The sequence below is a fragment of the Coregonus clupeaformis genome, unplaced genomic scaffold (genome assembly GCF_020615455.1).
Source record: "Coregonus clupeaformis isolate EN_2021a unplaced genomic scaffold, ASM2061545v1 scaf0102, whole genome shotgun sequence".
Taxonomy (NCBI): Eukaryota; Metazoa; Chordata; class Actinopteri; order Salmoniformes; family Salmonidae; genus Coregonus; species Coregonus clupeaformis.
Window position 1 is genome coordinate 673,260 of NW_025533557.1, and position 21,186 is coordinate 694,445.

Genomic DNA, 21,186 nt, shown 5'->3' on the forward strand with positions numbered 1-21,186 from the left:
AGAGAGATCCTTGAAAACCTGCTCAGGAACCCAGACTGGGGTGAAGGTTCACCTTCCAACAGGACAACGACCCTAAGCACACAGCCAAGACAACGCAGGAGTGGCTTCGGGACAAGTCTCTAAATGTCCTTGAGTGGCCCAGCCAGAGCCCGGACTTGAACCCGATCTAACATCCCTGGAGAGACCAGACAATAGCTGTGCAGCGACACTCCCCATCCAACCTGACAAAGCTTGAGAGGATCTGTAGAGAAGAATGGGAGAAACTCCCCAAATACAGGTGTACCAAGCTTGTAGCGTCATACCCAAGAAGACTCAAGGCTGTAATCACTCCCAAAGGTGCTTCAACAAAGTAATGAGTAAAGGGTTCGAAACCTTATGTAAATGTGACATTTCAGTATAAACCTGTTTTTTGCTTTGACATTATGGGGTATTGTGTGTAGATTGATGATAAAAAACAAGGCTGTAACGTAACAAAGTGTTAAAAAAGTCAAGGGGTCTACATACTTTCCAAATGAATTGTATGTATGTATGTACAGTGGGGAGAACAAGTATTTGATACACTGCCAATTTTGCAGGTTTTCCTACTTACAAAGCATGTAGAGGTCTGTAATTTTTATCATAGGTACATTTCAACTGTGAGAGACGGAATCTAAAACAAAAATCCAGAAAATCACATTGTATGATTTTTAAGTAATTAATTTACATTTTATTGCATGACATAAGTATTTGATACATCAGAAAAGCAGAACTTAATATTTGGTACAGAAACCTTTGTTTGCAATTACAGAGATCATACGTTTCCTGTAGGTCTTGACCAGGTTTGCACACACTGCAGCAGGGATTTTGGCCCACTCCTCCATACAGACCTTCTCCAGATCCTTCAGGTTTCGGGGCTGTCGCTGGGCAATACAGACTTTCAGCTCCCTCCAAAGATTTTCTATTGGGTTCAGGTCTGGAGACTGGCTAGGCCACTCCAGGACCTTGAGATGCTTCTTACGGAACCACTCCTTAGTTGCCCTGGCTGTGTGTTTCGGGTCATTGTCATGCTGGAAGACCCAGCTACGACCCATCTTCAATGCTCTTACTGAGGGAAGGAGGTTGTTGGCCAAGATCTCGCGATACATGGCCCCATCCATCCTCCCCTCAATACGGTGCAGTCGTCCTGTCCCCTTTGCAGAAAAGCATCCCCAAAGAATGATGTTTCCACCTCCATGCTTCACGGTTGGGATGGTGTTCTTGGGGTTGTACTCATCCTTCTTCTTCCTCCAAACACGGCGAGTGGAGTTTAGACCAAAAAGCTCAATTTTTGTCTCATCAGACCACATAACCTTCTCCCATTCCTCCTCTGGATCATCCAGATGGTCATTGGCAAACTTCAGACAGGCCTGGACATGCGCTGGCTTGAGCAGGGGGATCTTGCGTGCGCTGCAGGATTTTAATCCATGACAGCGTAGTGTGTTACTAATGGTTTTCTTTGAGACTGTGGTCCCAGCTCTCTTCAGGTCGTTGACCAGGTCCTGCCGTGTAGTTCTGGGCTGATCCCTCACCTTCCTCCTGATCATTGATGCCCCACGAGGTGAGATCTTGCATGGAGCCCCAGACCGAGGGTGATTGACCGTCATCTTGAACTTCTTCCATTTTCTAATAATTGCGCCAACAGTTGTTGCCTTCTCACCAAGCTGCTTGCCTATTGTCCTGTAGCCCATCCCAGCCTTGTGCAGGTCTACAATTTTATCCTTGATGTCCTTACACAGCTCTCTGGTCTTGGCCATTGTGGAGAGGTTGGAGTCTGTTTGATTGAGTGTGTGGACAGGTGTCTTTTATACAGGTAACGAGTTCAAACAGGTGCAGTTAATACAGGTAATGAGTGGAGAACAGGAGGGCTTCTTAAAGAAAAACTAACACGTCTGTGAGAGCCGGAATACCTACTGGTTGGTAGGTGATCAAATACTTATGTCATGCAATAAAATGCAAATTAATTACTTAAAAATCATACAATGTGATTTTCTGGATTTTTGTTTTAGATTCCGTCTCTCACAGTTGAAGTGTACCTATGATAAAGATTACAGACCTCTACATGCTTTGTAAGTAGGAAAACCTGCAAAATCGGCAGTGTATCAAATACTTGTTCTCCCCACTGTATGTATGTATGTATGTATGTATGTATGTATGTATGTATGTATGTATGTATGTATGTATGTATGTATGTATGTATGTATGTATGTATGTATGTATGTATGTATGTATGTATGTATGTATGTATGTATGTATGTATGTATGTATGTATGTATGTATGTATGTATGTATGTATGTATGTATGTATGTATGTATGTATGTATGTATGTATGTATGTATGTATGTATGTATGTATGTATGTATGTACAGTACCAGTCAAAAGTTTGGACACACCTACTCATTCAAGGGTTTTTCTTTATTTTTACATTGTAGAATAATAGTGAAGACATCAAAACTATTAAATAACACATGGAATCATATAGTAACCAAAAAAGGGTTAAACAAATTAAATTATATTTTATATTTGAGATTCTTCAAATAGCCACCCTTTGCCGTGATGACAGCTTTGCACACTCTTGGCATTCTCTCAACCAGCTTCATGAGGTAGTCACCTGGAATGCATTTCAATTAACAGGTGTGCTTTGTTAAAAGGTAATTTGTGGAATTTATTTCCTTCTTAATGCGTTTGAGCCAATCAGTTGTGTTGTGACAAGGTAGGGGGGTATACAGAAGATAGCCCTATTTGGTAAAAGACCAAGTCCATATTACGGCAAGAACAGCTCAAATAAGCAAAAAGAAACTACAGTCCATTATTACTTTAAGACATGAAGGTCAGTCAATCCGGAACATTTCAAGAACTTTTAAAGTTTCTTCAAGTGCAGTCACAAAAACCATCAAGCGCTATGATGAAACTAGCTCTCATGAGGACCGCCACAGGAATGGAAGACCCACAGTTACCTCTGCTGCGGAGGATAACTTCAGTAGAATTACCAGCCTCAGAAATTGCAGCCCAAATAAATGCTTCAGAGAGTTTATATATATATATATATATATATATATATATATATATATATATATATATATATATGATGTCATGCTCGTTGAATACAGGATTGGACCAAGGTGCAGCGTGGAATTCATACATGTTTATTAACGAAGTAAACACACAACAAAACAACAAAGGCAACGTAACGTGAAGCTCACAATTGCTACACACAAACAAGCCAAACGAGTCAAGATCCCACAACATAGGTAGGCAAAATGGCTACCTAAGTATGATCCCCAATCAGAGACAACGATCGCCAGCTGCCTCTGATTGGGAACCACACCCGGCCAACATAGATCTAAACATACTAGATCTACACATAGATATACACATTACATAGATACTCACTCCCTGACCAAACCAACTAGCGAACTCTATGTCAGGGCGTGACAGTACCCACCCCAAAGGTGCGTACTCCGGCCGCACCAACCTGACTCATTAGGGGAGGGTCCGGGTGGGCATTCAGCCTCGGTGGCGGCTCCGGGCGTGACGTCCTCTCCCTTTCTGCCTCTCCGATGCACCAAGCCCTGTCGGGACCCTGGTGTGGGAGGCCCCGACCCTGGAGAGGGGCCGACGTCTGGGCCTGGACCGACAATCCCCCCGCGATGCACCAAGCCCTGTCTGGACCCTGGTGTGTGAGGCCCCGACCCTGGAGAGGGGTTGATGTCTGGTTCTGGAGTGGAGCCGCTGACCGGAGCTGAACTGGACCCCGGTGGAGTGGACTGCTCTGGCACTGGAGTGGAGCAGCTGACCGGAGCTGGACTGGGCACCGGTAGAGCGGACCACTCTGGCACCAGCCGTACCGGCCTGGGGACACGCACCCACTGGTCCGGCGCGAGGAACAAGCACGGGCCGCACCGGGCCGGGAACACGCACCACAGGTCCGGAGCGAGGCGCAGGCACGGGCCGCGCCGGACCAGGAAAACGCACCACTGGTTTGGCGCAAGGAGCAGGCACGGGCCGCACCGGGCTGGGAACACGCACCATTGGTCTGGTGCGAGGAGCAGGCACGGGCCGTACCGGACTGGAGACACGCACCCCTGGTTTGGTGCGAGGAGCAGGCACGGGCCGCACCGGGCTGGGAACACGCACCACTGGTCTGTCACGGGGAGCAGGTACGGGGCGTACCAGGCTGGCGACACGCACCACCGGTTTGGTGCGGGGAGCAGGTACGGGCCGTACCGGACTGGATACACGCACCACTGGACCGTGGAGGCGCACTGGAGACCAGGAGCGTTGAGCCGGCACAACCCGTCCTGGCTGGATGCCCACTTTCGCACGGCACGTGCGGGGCGCTGGCACAGGATGCACTGGGCTGTGAAGGCGCACTGGCGACACAGTGCGTATCTCCGCATACCTTGGTTCCTCAATGAACACACGCTCCTTACAGCAAGTGCGGCTAGTTGGCTCTGGTCTGCCCCCTGGCTCCGCCAACCACCCCGTGTGCCCCCCATTTTTTTTTCTTGGGGCTGTCTCTCGGACTTCCTTTGTTGTTGGCACTGTTGGCGTTGTTGATCCTCTCCTACCTGGGCTTCTACCTTCGCCCAGGGTCCTTCCCCAGCAAATATCTCCTCCCAAGACCACATCTTCCCCACCTGTGTCCAGGGTGTTTGCTCCTCCTGGGCACACTGCTTGGTCCATTGGTGGTGGGATCTTCTGTCACGCTCGTTGAATACAGGATTGGACCAAGATGCAGCGTGGAATGCATACATGTTTATTAATGAAGTAAACACACGACAAAACAACAAAAGCAACGTAATGTGAAGCTCACAATGGCTACACACAAACAAGAGTCAAGATCCCACAACATAGGTAGGCAAAATGGCTACCTGAGTATGATCCCAATCAGAGACAACGATCGACAGCTGCCTCTGATTGGGAACCACACCCGGCCAACATAGATCTAAACATACTAGATTTACACATAGATATACACATTACATAGATACTCACACCCTGACCAAACCAACTAGCGAACTCTATGTCAGGGCATGACAATATATACTAAACAGAAATATAAACGCAACATACAGTGTTGTTCACATGTTTCATGAGCTGAAATATAAGATCCCAGAAATGTTCCATATACACAGAAAGCTTATTTCTCTCAATTTGTGCACAAATTTTGTTTATATCCCTGTTAGTGAGTATTTCTCCTTTGCCAAGATAATCCATCCACCTGACAGGTGTGGCATATCAAGAAGCTGATTAAACAGCATGATCATTAAACAGGTGCACCTTGTGCTGGGGACAATAAAATGCCACTCTAAAATATGCAGTTTTGTCACACAACACAATGCCACAGATGTCTCAAGTTTTGAGGGAGAGTGCAATTGGCATGCTGACTGCAGGAATGTTCACCAGAGCTGTTGCCAGAGAATTGAATGTTCATTTCTCTACAATAGCCGCCTCCAATGTCGTTTTAGAGAATTTGGCAATACGTCCAACCGGCCTCACAAACTCAGACCACTTGTAACCAAGCCAGCCCAGGACCTCCACATCCGGCTTCTTGACCTGCGGAATCGTCTTATACCAGCCACCCCAGACGGCTGATGAAACTGTGGGTTTGCACAACTGAAGAATTTCTGCACAAACTGTCTGAAACCGTCTCAGGGAAGCTCATCTGCGTGCTCGTCGTCCTCACCAGGATCTTGACCTGACTGCAGTTCGGCATCGTAACTACCTTCAGTGGGCAAATGCTCACCTTCGATGGCCACTGGCCTGCTGGAGAAGTGTGATCTTCATGGATGAATCCCGGTTTCGACTGTACCGGGCAGATGGCAGACAGCGTTTATGGCGTTGTGTGGGCAAGCAGTTTGCTGATGTCAACATTGTGAACAGAGTGCTCCATGGTGGCGGTGGGGTTATGGTATGGACAGGCATAAGCTGTCCATACTACAGGGATCCTGAGTGGCGCAGCGGTCTAAGGCACTGCATTGCAGTGCTAGAGGCATCACTACAGACCCGGATTAGATCCCAGGCTGTATCACAACCGGCCGTGATCAGGAGTCCCATAGGGTGGCGCACAATTGGCCCAGCATCGTCTGGGTTAGGGAAGGGTTTGGCCGGGATGGGCCTAATTTGTAAAAATAATTTGTTCTTAACTGACTTGCCTAGTTAAATAAAGGTTAAAAAAAAAATATATATATATATATATATATATATATATACAGTGGGGGGAAAAAGTATTTAGTCAGCCACCAATTGTGCAAGTTCTCCTACTTAAAAAGATGAGAGAGGCCTGTAACTTTCATCATAGGTACACGTCAACTATGTCAGACAAAATGAGGATTTTTTTTCTCCAGAAAATCACATTGTAGGATTTTTAATGAATTTATTTGCAAATTATGGTGGAAAATAAGTATTTGGTCAATAACAAAAGTTTCTCAATACTTTGTTATATACCCTTTGTTGGCAATGACACAGGTCAAACGTTTTCTGTAAGTCTTCACAAGGTTTTCACACACTGTTGCTGGTATTTTGGCCCATTCCTCCATGCAGATCTCCTCTAGAGCAGTGATGTTTTGGGGCTGTCGCTGGGCAACACAGACTTTCAACTCCCCTCCAAAGATTTTCTATGGGGTTGAGATCTGGAGACTGGCTAGGCCACTCCAGGACCTTGAAATGCTTCTTACGAAGCCACTCCTTCGTTGCCCGGGCGGTGTGTTTGGGATCATTGTCATGCTGAAAGACCCAGCCACGTTTCATCTTCAATGCCCTTGCTGATGGAAGGATATTTTCACTCAAAATCTCACGATACATGGCCCCATTCATTCTTTCCTTTACACGGATCAGTCGTCCCTGGTCCCTTTGCAGAAAAAACAGCCCCAAAGCATGATGTTTCCACCCCCATGCTTCACAGTAGGTATGGTGTTCTTTGGATGCAACTCAGCATTCTTTGTCCTCCAAACACGACGAGGTTGAGTTTTTAACAAAAAGTTCTATTTTGGTTTCATCTGACCATATGACATTCTCCCAATCCTCTTCTGGATCATCCAAATGCACTCTAGCAAACTTCAGACGGGCCTGGACATGTACTGGCTTAAGCAGGGGGACACGTCTGGCACTGCAGGATTTGAGTCCCTGGCGGCGTAGTGTGTTACTGATGGTAGGCTTTGTTACTTTGGTCCCAGCTCTCTGCAGGTCATTCACTAGGTCCCCCCGTGTGGTTCTGGGATTTTTTCTCACCGTTCTTGTGATCATTTTGACCCCACGGGGTGAGATCTTGCGTGGAGCCCCAGATCGAGGGAGATTATCAGTGGTCTTGTATGTCTTCCATTTCCTAATAATTGCTCCCACAGTTGTTTTCTTCAAACCAAGCTGCTTACCTATTGCAGATTCAGTCTTCCCAGCCTGGTGCAGGTCTACAATTTTGTTTCTGGTGTCCTTTGACAGCTCTTTGGTTTTGGCCCTAGTGGAGTTTGGAGTGTGACTGTTTGAGGTAGTGGACAGGTGTCTTTTATACTGATAACAAGTTCAAACAGGTGCCATTAATACAGGTAACGAGTGGAGGACAGAGGAGCCTCTTAAAGAAGAAGTTACAGGTCTGTGAGAGCCAGAAATCTTGCTTGTTTGTAGGTGACCAAATACTTATTTTCCACCATAATTTGCAAATAAATTCATTAAAAATCCTACAATGTGATTTTCTTTATTTATTTTTCTCAATTTGTCTGTCATAGTTGACGTGTACCTATGATGAAAATTACAGGCCTCTCATCTTTTTAAGTGGGAGAACTTGCACAATTGGTGGCTGACTAAATACTTTTTCCCCCACTGTGTGTGTGTATATATATATATATATATATATATATATATATATATATATATATATATATAAAAAAATAAAATAATAATAATAAGCAACGAACACAATTGCATTTTATTGATGGCAATTTGAATACACAGAGCTACCGTGACGAGATACTGAGGTCCATTGTGGTGCCATTCATCCGCCGCCATCACCAGCATGATAATGCACAGCCCCATGTCGTGCATATCGGTCCAGAGCATCCCAAACATGCTCAATGGGTGACATGTCTGTGTATGCAGGCGACCTGTGTAATGATCATGCTGTTTAATCAGTTTCTTGATATGCCACACCTGTTAGGTGGATGGATTATCTTGGCAAAGGAGAAATGCTAACAGGGATGTAAACAAATTTGTACACAACATTTTAGAGAAATACGTTTTTTGTGCGTATGGACAATTTCTGGGATCTTTTATTTCAGCTCATGAACCATGGGACCAACACTTTACATGTTGCGTTTTATGTTTTTGTTCAGTGTATATACTGGATTATGTCTCTTCTAAACTGTATATTCTCCCCAGATAATGAGGTTCAGGTCAGAGACAGTAGCAGCCTTCATCGCTGTGGTGGGCATCCTCGCCATCGTGGCTCAGGTTGGTGACCTTTGACACTTGTTGTACAGTTTTCTTTGACTTAGGTTGTGATGTATTTTCGGAAGTCAGAGAGTTGACATATCTGTAATAAATAAATCATTGATTGATTGATTACCTGCTGTGTTCTCTGTGTCAGACGGTGGTTCTCGGGATCCTGATGCGCTCCATAGGGAATAAGAACATCATCCTACTGGGCCTGGGCTTCCAGATACTACAGCTGGCCTGGTACGGCTTCGGATCACAACCATGGTCAGTACCAACTACCTTTTAATGTACTGTCCCTATCACTAACCTTGACCCAGGCCTCACCCTTACCCTAACATACTGGTCACAATAACAGTGAGCAGACATTGCTTTCTTTTCTTCTAATCAACTCTAAATTAAATGGGAATACAATTTCCATGAGTTGACAAAGTATATCGTCGCATTAAACAGCGCTATCCTGTCAGGCCCTTAGAGGGCAGCAAAACACCAACAACAATAGAGTTCACTGACCAGAGCATTGTATCTAGTTTATCCCAATGATCCACAGCACTGAACAGGTCACACTGCAAGGATCCTTTATCATGGGGTCAGCAGAGGACAGTTAATTTATAATATGCCATTTAGCAGACGCTTTTATCCAAAGCGACTTACAGTCATGCGTGCATACATTTTTTTGTGTATGGGTGGTCCCGGGGATCGAACCCACTACCTTGGCGTTACAAGCGCCGTGCTCTACCAGCTGAGCTACAGAGGACTTTATTGTTCAGGCTTTAACACTAATGTACTGTTAGTGGTTTGACCCAGGGGACTGAGAGGACAGGGGAGAGAAAGTAGTCCTGATGCACTGTATGTTGTCTTATGACGGTGACTGTTGTTAGTGTTGACTCTGATAGATGCATTGAAGAGAGGTTGAATACAGGCCAGATTAGTCCTGTCTCTGTGATATCGGTCTGTGAGGAGGATTTCCGTGTTTCCGCCTCCTGACTATATGACCTTTCAGTGTACTGTGTGTGTACACTCTGATCTGTTGCCTGCTGCTTCCTCTCTGGAGTTGGAAAATGCTTTGTTAAAGAATTACCTCAAATCAAAAGTTATCTTTTCTACAGCGATGGTTTGGTTTGAGCTAAGGTGTGTCTCGGCACACACACACACACACACAAATGTGGAGTGTGTTCATTCTCTCTGGTCGGGATAATGGAGTTGTGTTCTCTCTCTCTCTCCCATAAGGATGATGTGGGCAGCAGGAGCGGTAGCGGCCATGTCTAGCATCACCTTCTCAGCTATTAGTGCCATCGTGTCCCGCAACACAGACCCAGTACAGCAGGGTTAGCTACTACTACCACACACCAATATAAGACTGCCCTAATCAGAAATTGACCCCCTTCTTTTTCAGATCTGAAATTGTAGTCTAGATAATGTAGAATGTTTAGTCTAGGCTACTTGTTCAAAAGATTTCAACCCACAATGGTGAGCTTATAAATGATTTCTGAAGCATTTATGTAGTCGTTATGAAGGCGTTATAAATGTCCTATAAAGCCTTTGGGTCTATTGCAACCATCGATGGCCACCAGATTATCGCCAGCAGATCTCTCATTAAACCGTCAATATGAGCTAAATTCACCCGCACAGCTTATCTCAATTGCGATCCTTATTGGTCACCTCATTACCGCTCTCTGTTACCTTAGTCCTGCTTGCTACTGTACCAAGTCCTTCAAAGCATGTTCGCCCTCTGGTGGGTTTTATCATCGGAACAACTTAATCCTACTTATTGAGCAGACTAAGGGCGATTTATCTATTTGATAATCATTCCATATAACTGAACTGAAGTAGGCCGATATCCTGGTTTAATGTGGCAATTTACCCGACACGTTGTATGAATGGAAAACTAATGTTGATCTAGCCTACTGTTATTATTTTATTTGTTTCCAATTTATATAATCCTTTAAATACACCTGTCTTTAAAATACAATTGTCTGGTATATCCCTGGACTGTCCATATTTGAAATGTGTAAATACATCAAGTCAATCGTGATTAAGTTAAACCTATATAATCTATATTTTTTTATCAAATGAAATGTAGGCAAAAAAAAATTAAGTCATTTTTATATGAAGATTGAAAATGTAACCTAGAAGCAGCTGTCTGATATTATAATCACTTGACACTGTAACAACGGGAGATGAACTGAACTGCTGGTTTATCCTTGTGGGTTTTTGGTTTAAATCAAGTTTGCTTTAATGCGCAGGTTCATGTAATCTCCCGTTAGTAGCATTTTAAGAAAACCAGCGTTAACACAGTGGTATGTGCAAAGTTCAGCTTGTTCATTGCAATGGACCCCCTAAGTTGTAGTGTGTTTACTGTGTTCGATCATTGTGTAACCTCTTCATTGTCTGTCTCTAGGCGTGGTCCATGGGATGATAACAGGTATCCGTGGTCTGAGTAACGGTCTGGGCCCAGCATTCTATGGTTTCATCTTCTGTCTGTTGCACGTGGAGCTGACTGATCTGGACGCAGTAGACAGCCCTGGGAAAGAACCCAAACCCAACATGGCCAACCACACGGACCAGGTGAGACCAGTGACGACAGGACTAAGATAGATAACTGTCTTTTGAGAGGGACACACACACACACACACACTCACACACACACATACACAACCCTGATTCACACAATAGGGCCAAGCCAAGTTGAGCTGTACTGGGCTGGCCTGGTTATCTATCCATCATAGATGCTGGATGCTAGAAAGGATCATGTCAAAATAAAGTTTCTGAGCCAGTACAGATCAGGTCAGCCCTGTAGTGTGGATAAGGCAACACACTCACACATTTACTAACAATCACATATGTATTCTCTCTCTCCCTCCACAGAGTTCCATCATCCCCGGCCCTCCCTTCCTGTTTGGGGCGTGCTCCGTACTACTCTCCCTGTTAGTAGCCTGGGGGTCTGACCAGGAGGCTACAAGAAACACAGCAATGTAGCCCAGAGCCACTCACACAGCCCTCCCAGTAGCGGGGCAGAGGGCAAGGAGCCACTACTGGACGACAGATAAGAGAGTGGCTTCTTCTGAGAGCCAAGAAGATGTGTGTGTGTCGGAAGCACCTTGTGGGCTGTCCTCTGAAGTCTGAACACCTGAGTTCAAACAGTGTTGTGTAAGGAGTTCCCAAAGGCCCTGAGAGAGGGATGGAGGGAAGAGAGAGAGAGGATGGGTAGTGCTGTGGAGAGGTGTGTGTTGTGTTGGGAGAGACTTGGTTGAGCTGATCTCTGTCCTGAGTGAGTCCTGAGAAGCAGTAACAGGAAGAGGATAAAGGAGGATGTGATGTACAGGCTTGGCTTGTACTGCCAGAGAGCTACTAGGGCTCTGGTCAAAAGAAGTGCACTATATAGGGAATATGGTGCCGTTTTGGATACAACCGATGACTCTATTTCCTCTGTAGCCAAGAAGATCAATATGTGACAACAACCACAGTGTTCTTTGTCTAAAGAGAGTAAGTCAACAACGGTAACAGTAGCCACAGCTCGAGCTCTACTCTAATGGCCAATTTACAAGCTAACAAACTTCTGTTGTGACTTGTCAGATTTTATGTTTTAATACGTAAGAACAGAAAGCAGGTCTGCCTCTGTGTGTGTCTACAGCTGGGAGGGAAGCTACTGGATGCGTCCCAAATGGCACCCTATTCCCTTTATAGTGCACTGCCTTTGACCAAATGTAGTGCACTATAAAGGAAATAGGGCGCCATTTGGGACGTAATCAATGTAGAACATGAGTAGAGTGGAACTTCTTTAGATCCATCTAAGAGGCACTACCTAATCTTTTGCGTTTTTATAGAAGGACACTTACTTTCCTGAGAGAAGTGTGTATGAGAGAGACCACTTTATTAGTTGGAAATAAGTTTTTCAATGTTTACCTATCTGCCATACATTAGAGTAGCAGCCGACAGACAGATGTACGGTTTTGGGTTGTATATTATTCCTGTGTTCACACACTTAAGGCTAGTTGTGCTTCAAGTTTTTATTCCAGAGAAATGTTGACTTGAAGGGATGTTGTCTTCATATTAATATATTACAACAACCTGTATGTCTGACGTGGGTCTGTAATTGTTGCTATCGCTCCTATTGGAGGCTTTCAGTCATTTTAGTCTTGTTTTCTTCTTGTCTTTTTCTCACAACCCTCTTCTATGTGAATCTAGACACAAACTTAGTTAACACAAAGACTGGCAGGACTGTAGTTTAGTTAACAACTTGCCCATAGACTGCTTCTAGGTATGTATTCACAAAGCATCTCAGAGTAGGAGCGCTGATCTAGGATCTGTTTTGACTTAGAGTATATAATAAATAACAGTACAGTATATGGACCTAATCCTAGATCAATACTCCTACTATGAATATGGGCACTGATCTGTAATGTGGGAATCAATGTGAGCACTGAGATTTCCAACAGTCTTGGAATAATATCATTAGGTGTTCAGTAAGTTAAAATATCACTTGAACTGCTGCGGTAGGACAGTAAAGGTTAAATGTTATGTGGTATTAGAGATAATATTGCAAATGTGGTATTTTGGATTTAGACTGTAAAACAAGTTAAAGGAATCTTAGGACATTTTAGCTCCCCGTGTCCGTCCGTCCGTCTTTGATTATAAAGGTGTTGCAGATACCACTATAAATCTTTGCTGTTGTACTTTTGAAACAATCAATTTTTTTGTAAATGATACTCGTGCATTGAAATAACCAAATCACAAATGGAAATAGAACCGGTTGGTGTGAAAACGCTGGACATTTTATCAGAATTTACATTTTGTCCAATTCATTTTTATTTTTTATTTTTTATTTTTTGTGCCATATTTGATGTTTGTTTGTGACTACTTTAACTCTGGTTTTGTTATTGTTTGTTTATCCTTTTGTCTTAATTTTTTGGCTAAACGTTTAAGTGCTATTTGTAATAGCTTTTAACACTTGAACATTCCAATGTTGTTTTTTATTTGTGGATTTCTTCAACATTACATTTTGGGGATTTATTGAATGTTCAGCCTTGCATTTAAAAACACATTTCTCAATTTAATAACAAGCTGTAAAAATGTTTTTACTGAATTGTATAAATGACATCATAAGCATCATTGAATGTTCTGAGCTATACATGTTGTCGTTATGCCAACCAAACAAACTGTTCATAATTTCAGCTGGGTTAGCATTAACCCTGATCAAAAGCCTTATGGGCCCTGGTCAAAATAAGTGAACTACATAGGGAATAGGGTGACATTTGAGAGACAGACCAAATGTCTCTCAGAATCTATATTTATTTAAGTCAATGCTCAGAATGTATCGGATCAACACATATTGGACCAATAACACACAAGGACAGTAAACCCAATGACTAAGATCCTACATTAATTCAAACGATTCTTCACCAGCCCTAACACACAACACATTTACATTTCAAACACACAGGTGTTTCAGTAAATGCACAAACATTCTTGTACTTACAATACGTGTGTATGTTAACTTGAAGGATATGGCATCCTATAGGTCTGATTGCCACAGTAGTATGTTGCAGCTACATTTCTCAGACCGACCCTGGTTTTTCGGACCACTCCTGTTTTGTAGTCCCATGTGGTTTGTGGCCTGAGCTGAGCCTCCTCTCTGTGTGCCTACTGTTAGCCAAGAAATTACCAGACCAGGCCAACATGAGTGGAAATGGTGGAGAATATCATTTTAATATGTGAAACTAATGTCAAACTATTTATTTAAAGGTTTATGGTACATCAAGCTGTGTGACGTTCTCTTGCAACATACAGTAGGCTACATGTACAAACATGTACTGGAAATGGGGTCGTGTTCATTAGTGCACACCATAGCAAAACGTTTTGCAATGGGAAATAAAAATGAACATTTCTTATTGGGCAAGTTCAGTTCGTACCTCCCCACTGCACTCTGTTTCAGGTTGTTTTCTTCCATGTCATGCCTACTGAACACGACCCAGGCTCCAGCAGTAAGTGCCTGTTTAAAACCTCTCGGATCTCTCCCTCAGAACCTGCGCAAACACTGAACATTCTGTTCTGTTGTTCATTTCCTTTCATTTATATTATTGTGTTAGATCCTCGGTGTGTGTTTAACTGTGAAACATGAGGACGTTCTAGTTTTTAATCAGAAGCAACACCTCCCTCCCACTACAAGGTTATTTTGAAGCCACTGATAGGACCCTTTTTCTGTAAGCAGTTAGTACACATACTGATAGGACCTTTTCTCTAAGCCAACACTGAAAATTACAGTTTTAAACAAAGATTACTATATTACCTAAATTAAAACCATTGATTTTAGCCTGTTAATTCAGAACTGTCTATAATAAACAAGCAAAAGAGGAAAGAGCACACCCTAAAGCAAACACACACAGTATTGTCGTAAATACAATGTAATTGGTTTCCTGAAAAAGACAGTTGATTAAACAAACACAACCCCCATAGCGTTCCTGATGATGGACAATCTGTGTGTACAGTTTATCACACCTGAAGTGACAGCTCTATGTCTATTAATGGCCTGTGATCCTGGCCTGTCAGCCAGATTCCATTAAGAACTTTCTCTAAATGTTGAGGATCATCATCTCCTGGTGTACTAGGGGGTCTGGTATGGTATGGTCTTGCCACAAACACAGACTTAGACACGTGTGTAGACACACACACACCTAGCATATCAGTATGTAATGCTGATGTAGGTAGCCTGACAGCAGGCAGTTACAGTTGAAGTCGGAAATTTACATACACTTAGGTTGGAGTCATTAAAACTCGTTTTTTTCAACCACTCCACAAATGTCTTGTTACCAAACTATAGTTTTGGCAAGTCGGTTAGGACATCTACTTTGTGCATGACACAAGTAATTTTTCCAACAATTGTTTACAGATAGATTATTTCACTTATAATTCACTGTATCACAATTCCAGTGGGTCAGAACTTTACATACACTAAGTTGACTGTGCCTTTAAACAGCTTGGAAAATTCCAGAAAATGATGTCATGGCTTTAGAAGCTTCTGATAGGCTAATTGACATCATTTGAGTCAATTGGAGTGTACCTGTGGATGTATTTCAAGGCCTACCTTCAAACTCAGTGCCTCTTTGCTTGACATCATGGGAAAAGCAAAATAAATTAGCCAAGACCTCAGAAATAAAATTGTAGACCTCCACAAGTCTGGTTCATCCTTGGGAGCAATTTCCAAACGCCTGAAGGTACCACGTTCATCTGTACAAACAATAGTACGCAAGTATAAACTCAATGGGATGACGCAGCCGTCATACCGCTCAGGAAGGAGACGCGTTCTGTCTCCTAGAGATTAACGTACTTTGGTGCGAAAAGTGCAAATCAATCCCAGAACAACAGCAAAGGACCTTGTGAAGATGCTGGATGAAACCGGTACAAAAGTATCTATATCCACAGTAAAACGAGTCCTATATTGACATAACCTGAAAGGCTGCTCAGCAAGGAAGAAGCCACTTCTCCATAAAAAAGCCAGACTACGGTTTGCAACTGCACATGAGGACAAAGATCGTACTTTTTGGAGAAATGTCCTCTGGTCTGATGAAACAAATGTAGAACTGTTGGGCCATAATGACCATCGTTATGTTTGGAGGAAAAAGGGGGCAGGCTTGCAAGCAGAAGAACACCATCCCAACCGTGAAGCACGGGGGTGGCAGCATCATGCTGTGGGGGTGCTTTGCTGCAGGAGGGACTGGTGCACTTCACAAAATAGATGGCATCATGAGGAAGGAAAATTATGTGGATATATTGAAGCAACATCTCAAGACATCAGTCAGGAAGTTAAAGCTTGGTCGCAAATGGGTCTTCCAAATGGACAATGACCCCAAACATACTTCCAAAGTTGAGGCAAAATGGCTTAAGGACAACAAAGTCAAGCCCTGACCTCAATCCTATAGAACATTTGTGGGCAGAACTGAAAAAGCGTGTGCGAGCAAGGAGGCTTACAAACCTGACTCAGTTACACCAGCTCTGTCAGGAGGAATGGGCCAAAATTCACCCAATTTATTGTGGGAAGCTTGTGGAAGGCTACCCGAAACGTTTGACCCAAGTTAAACAATTTAAAGGCAATGCTACCAAATACTAATTGAGTGTATGTAAACTTCTGACCCACTGGGAATGTGATGAAAGAAATAAAAGCTGAAATAAATCATTCTCTCAACTATTATTCTGACATTTCACATTCTTAAAATAAAGTGGTGATCCTAACTGACCTAAGACAGGGAATTTGTACTAGGATTAAATGTCAGGAATTGTGAAAAACTGAGTTTAAATGAATTTGGCTAAGGTGTATGTAAACTTACGAATTCAACTGTAATTGATCTCCCTGGTCAAAGTATTTAGAACCGTTCTGATTCCAGAAAACTCAAGACGATGGAGAGGAAGAACAGCATCCTCCATCGATGGTCCCCCACCAGCAGTCGCTTCCAGACTGCACTCCACAGACTGCAGAGTAACAGATTGAGGACCAATCTGGAGGGAACCTTCAGTCTGGTGCTAGAACGGAGGTTCCTCTGTGGCCTGATGAGAAAATATGCAGGTTATATATATATATACAGTGGGGAGAACAAGTATTTGATACACTGCCGATTTTGCAGGTTTTCCTACTTACAAAGCATGTAGAGGTCTGTCATTTTTATCATAGGTACACTTCAACTGCGAGAGACGGAATCTAAAACAAAAATCCAGAAAATCACATTGTATGATTTTTTAAGTAATTAATTTGCATTTTATTGCATGACATAAGTATTTGATACATCAGAAAAGCAGAACTTAATATTTGGTACAGAAACCTTTGTTTGCAATTACAGAGATCATACGTTTCCTGTAGGTCTTGACCAGGTTTGCACACACTGCAGCAGGGATTTTGGCCCACTCCTCCATACCTTCTCCAGATCCTTCAGGTTTCGGGGCTGTCGCTGGGCAATACGGACTTTCAGCTCCCTCCAAAGATTTTCTATTGGATTCAGGTCTGGAGACTGGCTAGGCCACTCCAGGACCTTGAGATGCTTCTTACGGAGCCACTCCATAGTTGCCCTGGCTGTGTGTTTCGGGTCATTGTCATGCTGGAAGACCCAGCCACGACCCATCTTCAATGCTCTTACTGAGGGAAGAAGGTTGTTGGCCAAGATCTTGCGATACATGGCCCCATCCATCCTACCCTCAATAGGGTGCAGTCGTCCTGTCCCCTTTGCAGAAAAGCATCCCCAAATAATGATGTTTCCACCTCCATGCTTCACGGTTGGGATGGTGTTCTTGGGGTTGTACTCATCCTTCTTCTTCCTCCAAACACGCGAGTGGAGTTTAGACCAAAAAGCTCTATTTTTGTCTCATCAGACCACATGACCTTCTCCCATTCCTCCTCTGGATCATCCAGATGGTCATTGGCAAACTTCAGACGGGCCTGGACATGCGCTGGCTTGAGCAGGGGGACTTTGCGTGCGCTGCAGGATTTTAATCCATGACGGCGTAGTGTGTTACTAATGGTTTTCTTTGAGACTGTGGTCCCAGCTCTCTTCAGGTCATTGACCAGGCCCTGCCGTGTAGTTCTGGGCTGATCCCTCACCTTCCTCATGATCATTGATGCCCCACAAGGTGAGATCTTGCATGGAGCCCCAGACCGAGGGTGATTGACCGTCATCTTGAACTTCTTCCATTTTCTAATAATTGCGCCAACAGTTGTTTCCTTCTCACCAAGCTGCTTGCCTATTGTCCTGTAGCCCATCCCAGCCTTGTGCAGGTCTACAATTTTATCCCTGATGTCCTTACACAGCTCTCTGGTCTTGGCCATTGTGGAGAGGTTGGAGTCTGTTTGATTGAGTGTGTGGACAGGTGTCTTTTATACAGGTAACGAGTTCAAACAGGTGCAGTTAATACAGGTTATGGGTGGAGAACAGGAGGGCTTCTTAAAGAAAAACTAACAGGTCTGTGAGAGCCGGAATTCTTACTGGTTGGTAGGTGATCAAATACTTATGTCATGCAATAAAATGCAAATGAATTACTTAAAAATCATACAATGTGATTTTCTGGATTTTTGTTTTAGATTCCGTCTCTCACAGTTGAAGTGTACCTATGATAAACATTACAGACCTCTACATGCTTTGTAAGTAGGAAAACCTGTAAAATCGGCAGTGTATCAAATACTTGTTCTCCCCACTGTAGACTCATGTTCTCCAACTGCATAAATTGCCTATATGCTGCAGAGGCATATGATGCTTCATGTTAGAACATACACTTATTTGCATGGTTTGAATATAGGCTATGTTGACATATAGATGTAGGTCAATGTCAAGAAGTAGCCTATAGAACTTTAACTCTACCCACATGTACATATTACTTCAACTACCTCAACTAGCCGGTGCCCCCGCACATTGACTCTGCACCGGTACCCCCGTGTATATATAGCCTCCCTACTGTTATTTTATTTTACTTCTGCTCTTTTTTTCTCAACACTTTTTTTGTTGTTGTTTTATTTTTACTTTTTTGTTAAAAATAAATGCACTGTTGGTTAAGGGCTGTAAGTAAGCATTTCACTGTAATGTCTGCACCTGTTGTATTCGGCGCATGTGGCCAATAAAATTTGATTTGATTTGATTTGACCTGTATCATCCTTGCGCCTATAATAAACTCCACTATAAAGACGTGCTTATTATCACTAGGCCGATAGGCTATTGCGTAGGCTATTTGAAGGAAAGTCGGCCATGTAATAACATCGACTGTTGTTCCCTGTTACAAATAGATTACACATATTGGCCTTAACCCTAGGATGCATAGTAAAAATGATGCCCCAAGAATGCATATGCAGGGTCAAATTTACCCGATAATGTAATATCTGTGTTTTATTTATATGGGTTTAAAATATTATCAATTTTGTGGAACATAATTATTTTGAGTGATGATTTGGACCTTTCAATAATTATTTTATTGTTTAAAATGTTTTTAGTCGCACTTCAACAGTTTGATACACATTTCAATGATAACATATTATGAAAATTCATAACGGCTGTTGAAAATATTAGCATATTTTTCTTACAATCAATCTTACAATCAAAGTTTCACATTCAACCTTTTTAGTGTGAAGAACAAAATAAAACCACCTTAAGCATGTTTTATAATATTTCAAAACATTTATTTGAAAATCCAAATTTCATCATCAATATAAACGACAACACTAACAATTGTGAACTTAGAAAACATAAACACTAAAAGGAACAAAGTGTGTGTGCCTGGATACAGCCCTTAGCCGTGGTATATTGGCCATATACCACAAACCCCCAAGGTTCCTTATTAATATAATAAACTGGTTACCAACGTAAATAGAGCAGTAAAAATACATGTTTTGTCATACCCGTGGTATACGGACTGATATACCACGGCTGTCAGCCAATTAGCATTCAGGGCTCGAACAACCCAGTTTATAATTACAAATAATTTGTAGACTGCATATTGACTGCAAAAAAACATAATCATTTCAAACCTTGCTTACGTGTCTCTCTATTAGGTGTGGGAATACTTGGGAACAGATTTCTTAAATAAAAATCACTTGGAGCTCATTTCCTGGTGTTTTTACAGTCTTTTATGGCCAACAATGAAATTGTTGAAATGAATTATAATTTTGTTGCTCAGAAAACTTGATGGGCCAAATAAAACCACCCGGGGGCCAAATTCGTCCCGCGGGCCGCCACTTGGGGAACCCTGTCCTAAATAATCATTTGAGAAACATGCAGTTTAAAGTCAATTGCCAATGGATTAGGAAAGGAAGATGCTACGTCCATGGCAATAGATCAACACATGATTCGTATCTGGGTTTTGCATCCCTAAATATATTGTGACATTTTCATTCTTTTCACAGCCCTTTAAGTATTGACAATAAGGACAGTGACAAGAGTAAATGTAGTATGCATGTGTGCTATGCCTACTGCTTCTAGAATTTATAAGATTATAAGAAACGTTTACAGTAAATGTCATTCTCTGGACCATGACAGAGCTGACAGTTTTAAACATATGGCTCAGTTGGTATGAGCAATACCAATACTTATATGCCAACAAAAACAAAGAATGGGTAGATTGTTTTAAAATGGTATTATCTTTATTAACAATATTTGAATATTGCAAGACAGGCAGCCCCTACCCCACAAAAAACACAAGAGAAGACATCTTGATTTTTGTACACTTCATTTTGGCCCATTCTACCCCTCACCTTTCCATGCATGCAAATGGTCCCCAGTTTGTTGCTGTAATACAGTTTGTGTTCTCAGTCAACTTGCTTGGTAAAGAAGGGTCAATAAAGAAATATAAACTGCTGAAAGATGTCGTAAAGGACAACATAGCTAAAAAGGAACATATCAATTCCTAGGTTAGACAAAATACAGCTAGGAATGTGTTCAGCTCGACATTAGCAAAATGTTTACACGACTTCAAGTGCAAATTGCATTCCACTTGGAGATTCGGACACTGTCAAGGTTTGGTCTTGAATACTGTGATGCGTGGTTTGAAGGAGTCAGGCGCAGGAGGGTAAATCAGAGTATACAGAGTTTATTCCGTAATCCAGCGTAACCAGTCCAGTGCGCAAAACAGGTGCACTGGAACAAACATGCACACAGGGAAAATACCCCGGCAATACAAAATACTGAGCTCAACCGAGGACAAGGAGGCAGAGGACAAGGAGGCAGAGGGAACATTTAAACACGTACTAATGAGGGGAATATGAACCAGGTGTGTGT

At 42.7% G+C, this 21,186-nt stretch overlaps 1 pseudogene; it reads left to right on the forward strand.

Moving 5' to 3' along the window:
- The window catches only part of LOC121581376, a 33,530-nt pseudogene extending 21,409 nt beyond the window's left edge, over positions 1-12,121 (forward strand).
- The last annotated feature ends 9,065 nt before the right edge of the window (positions 12,122-21,186 follow it).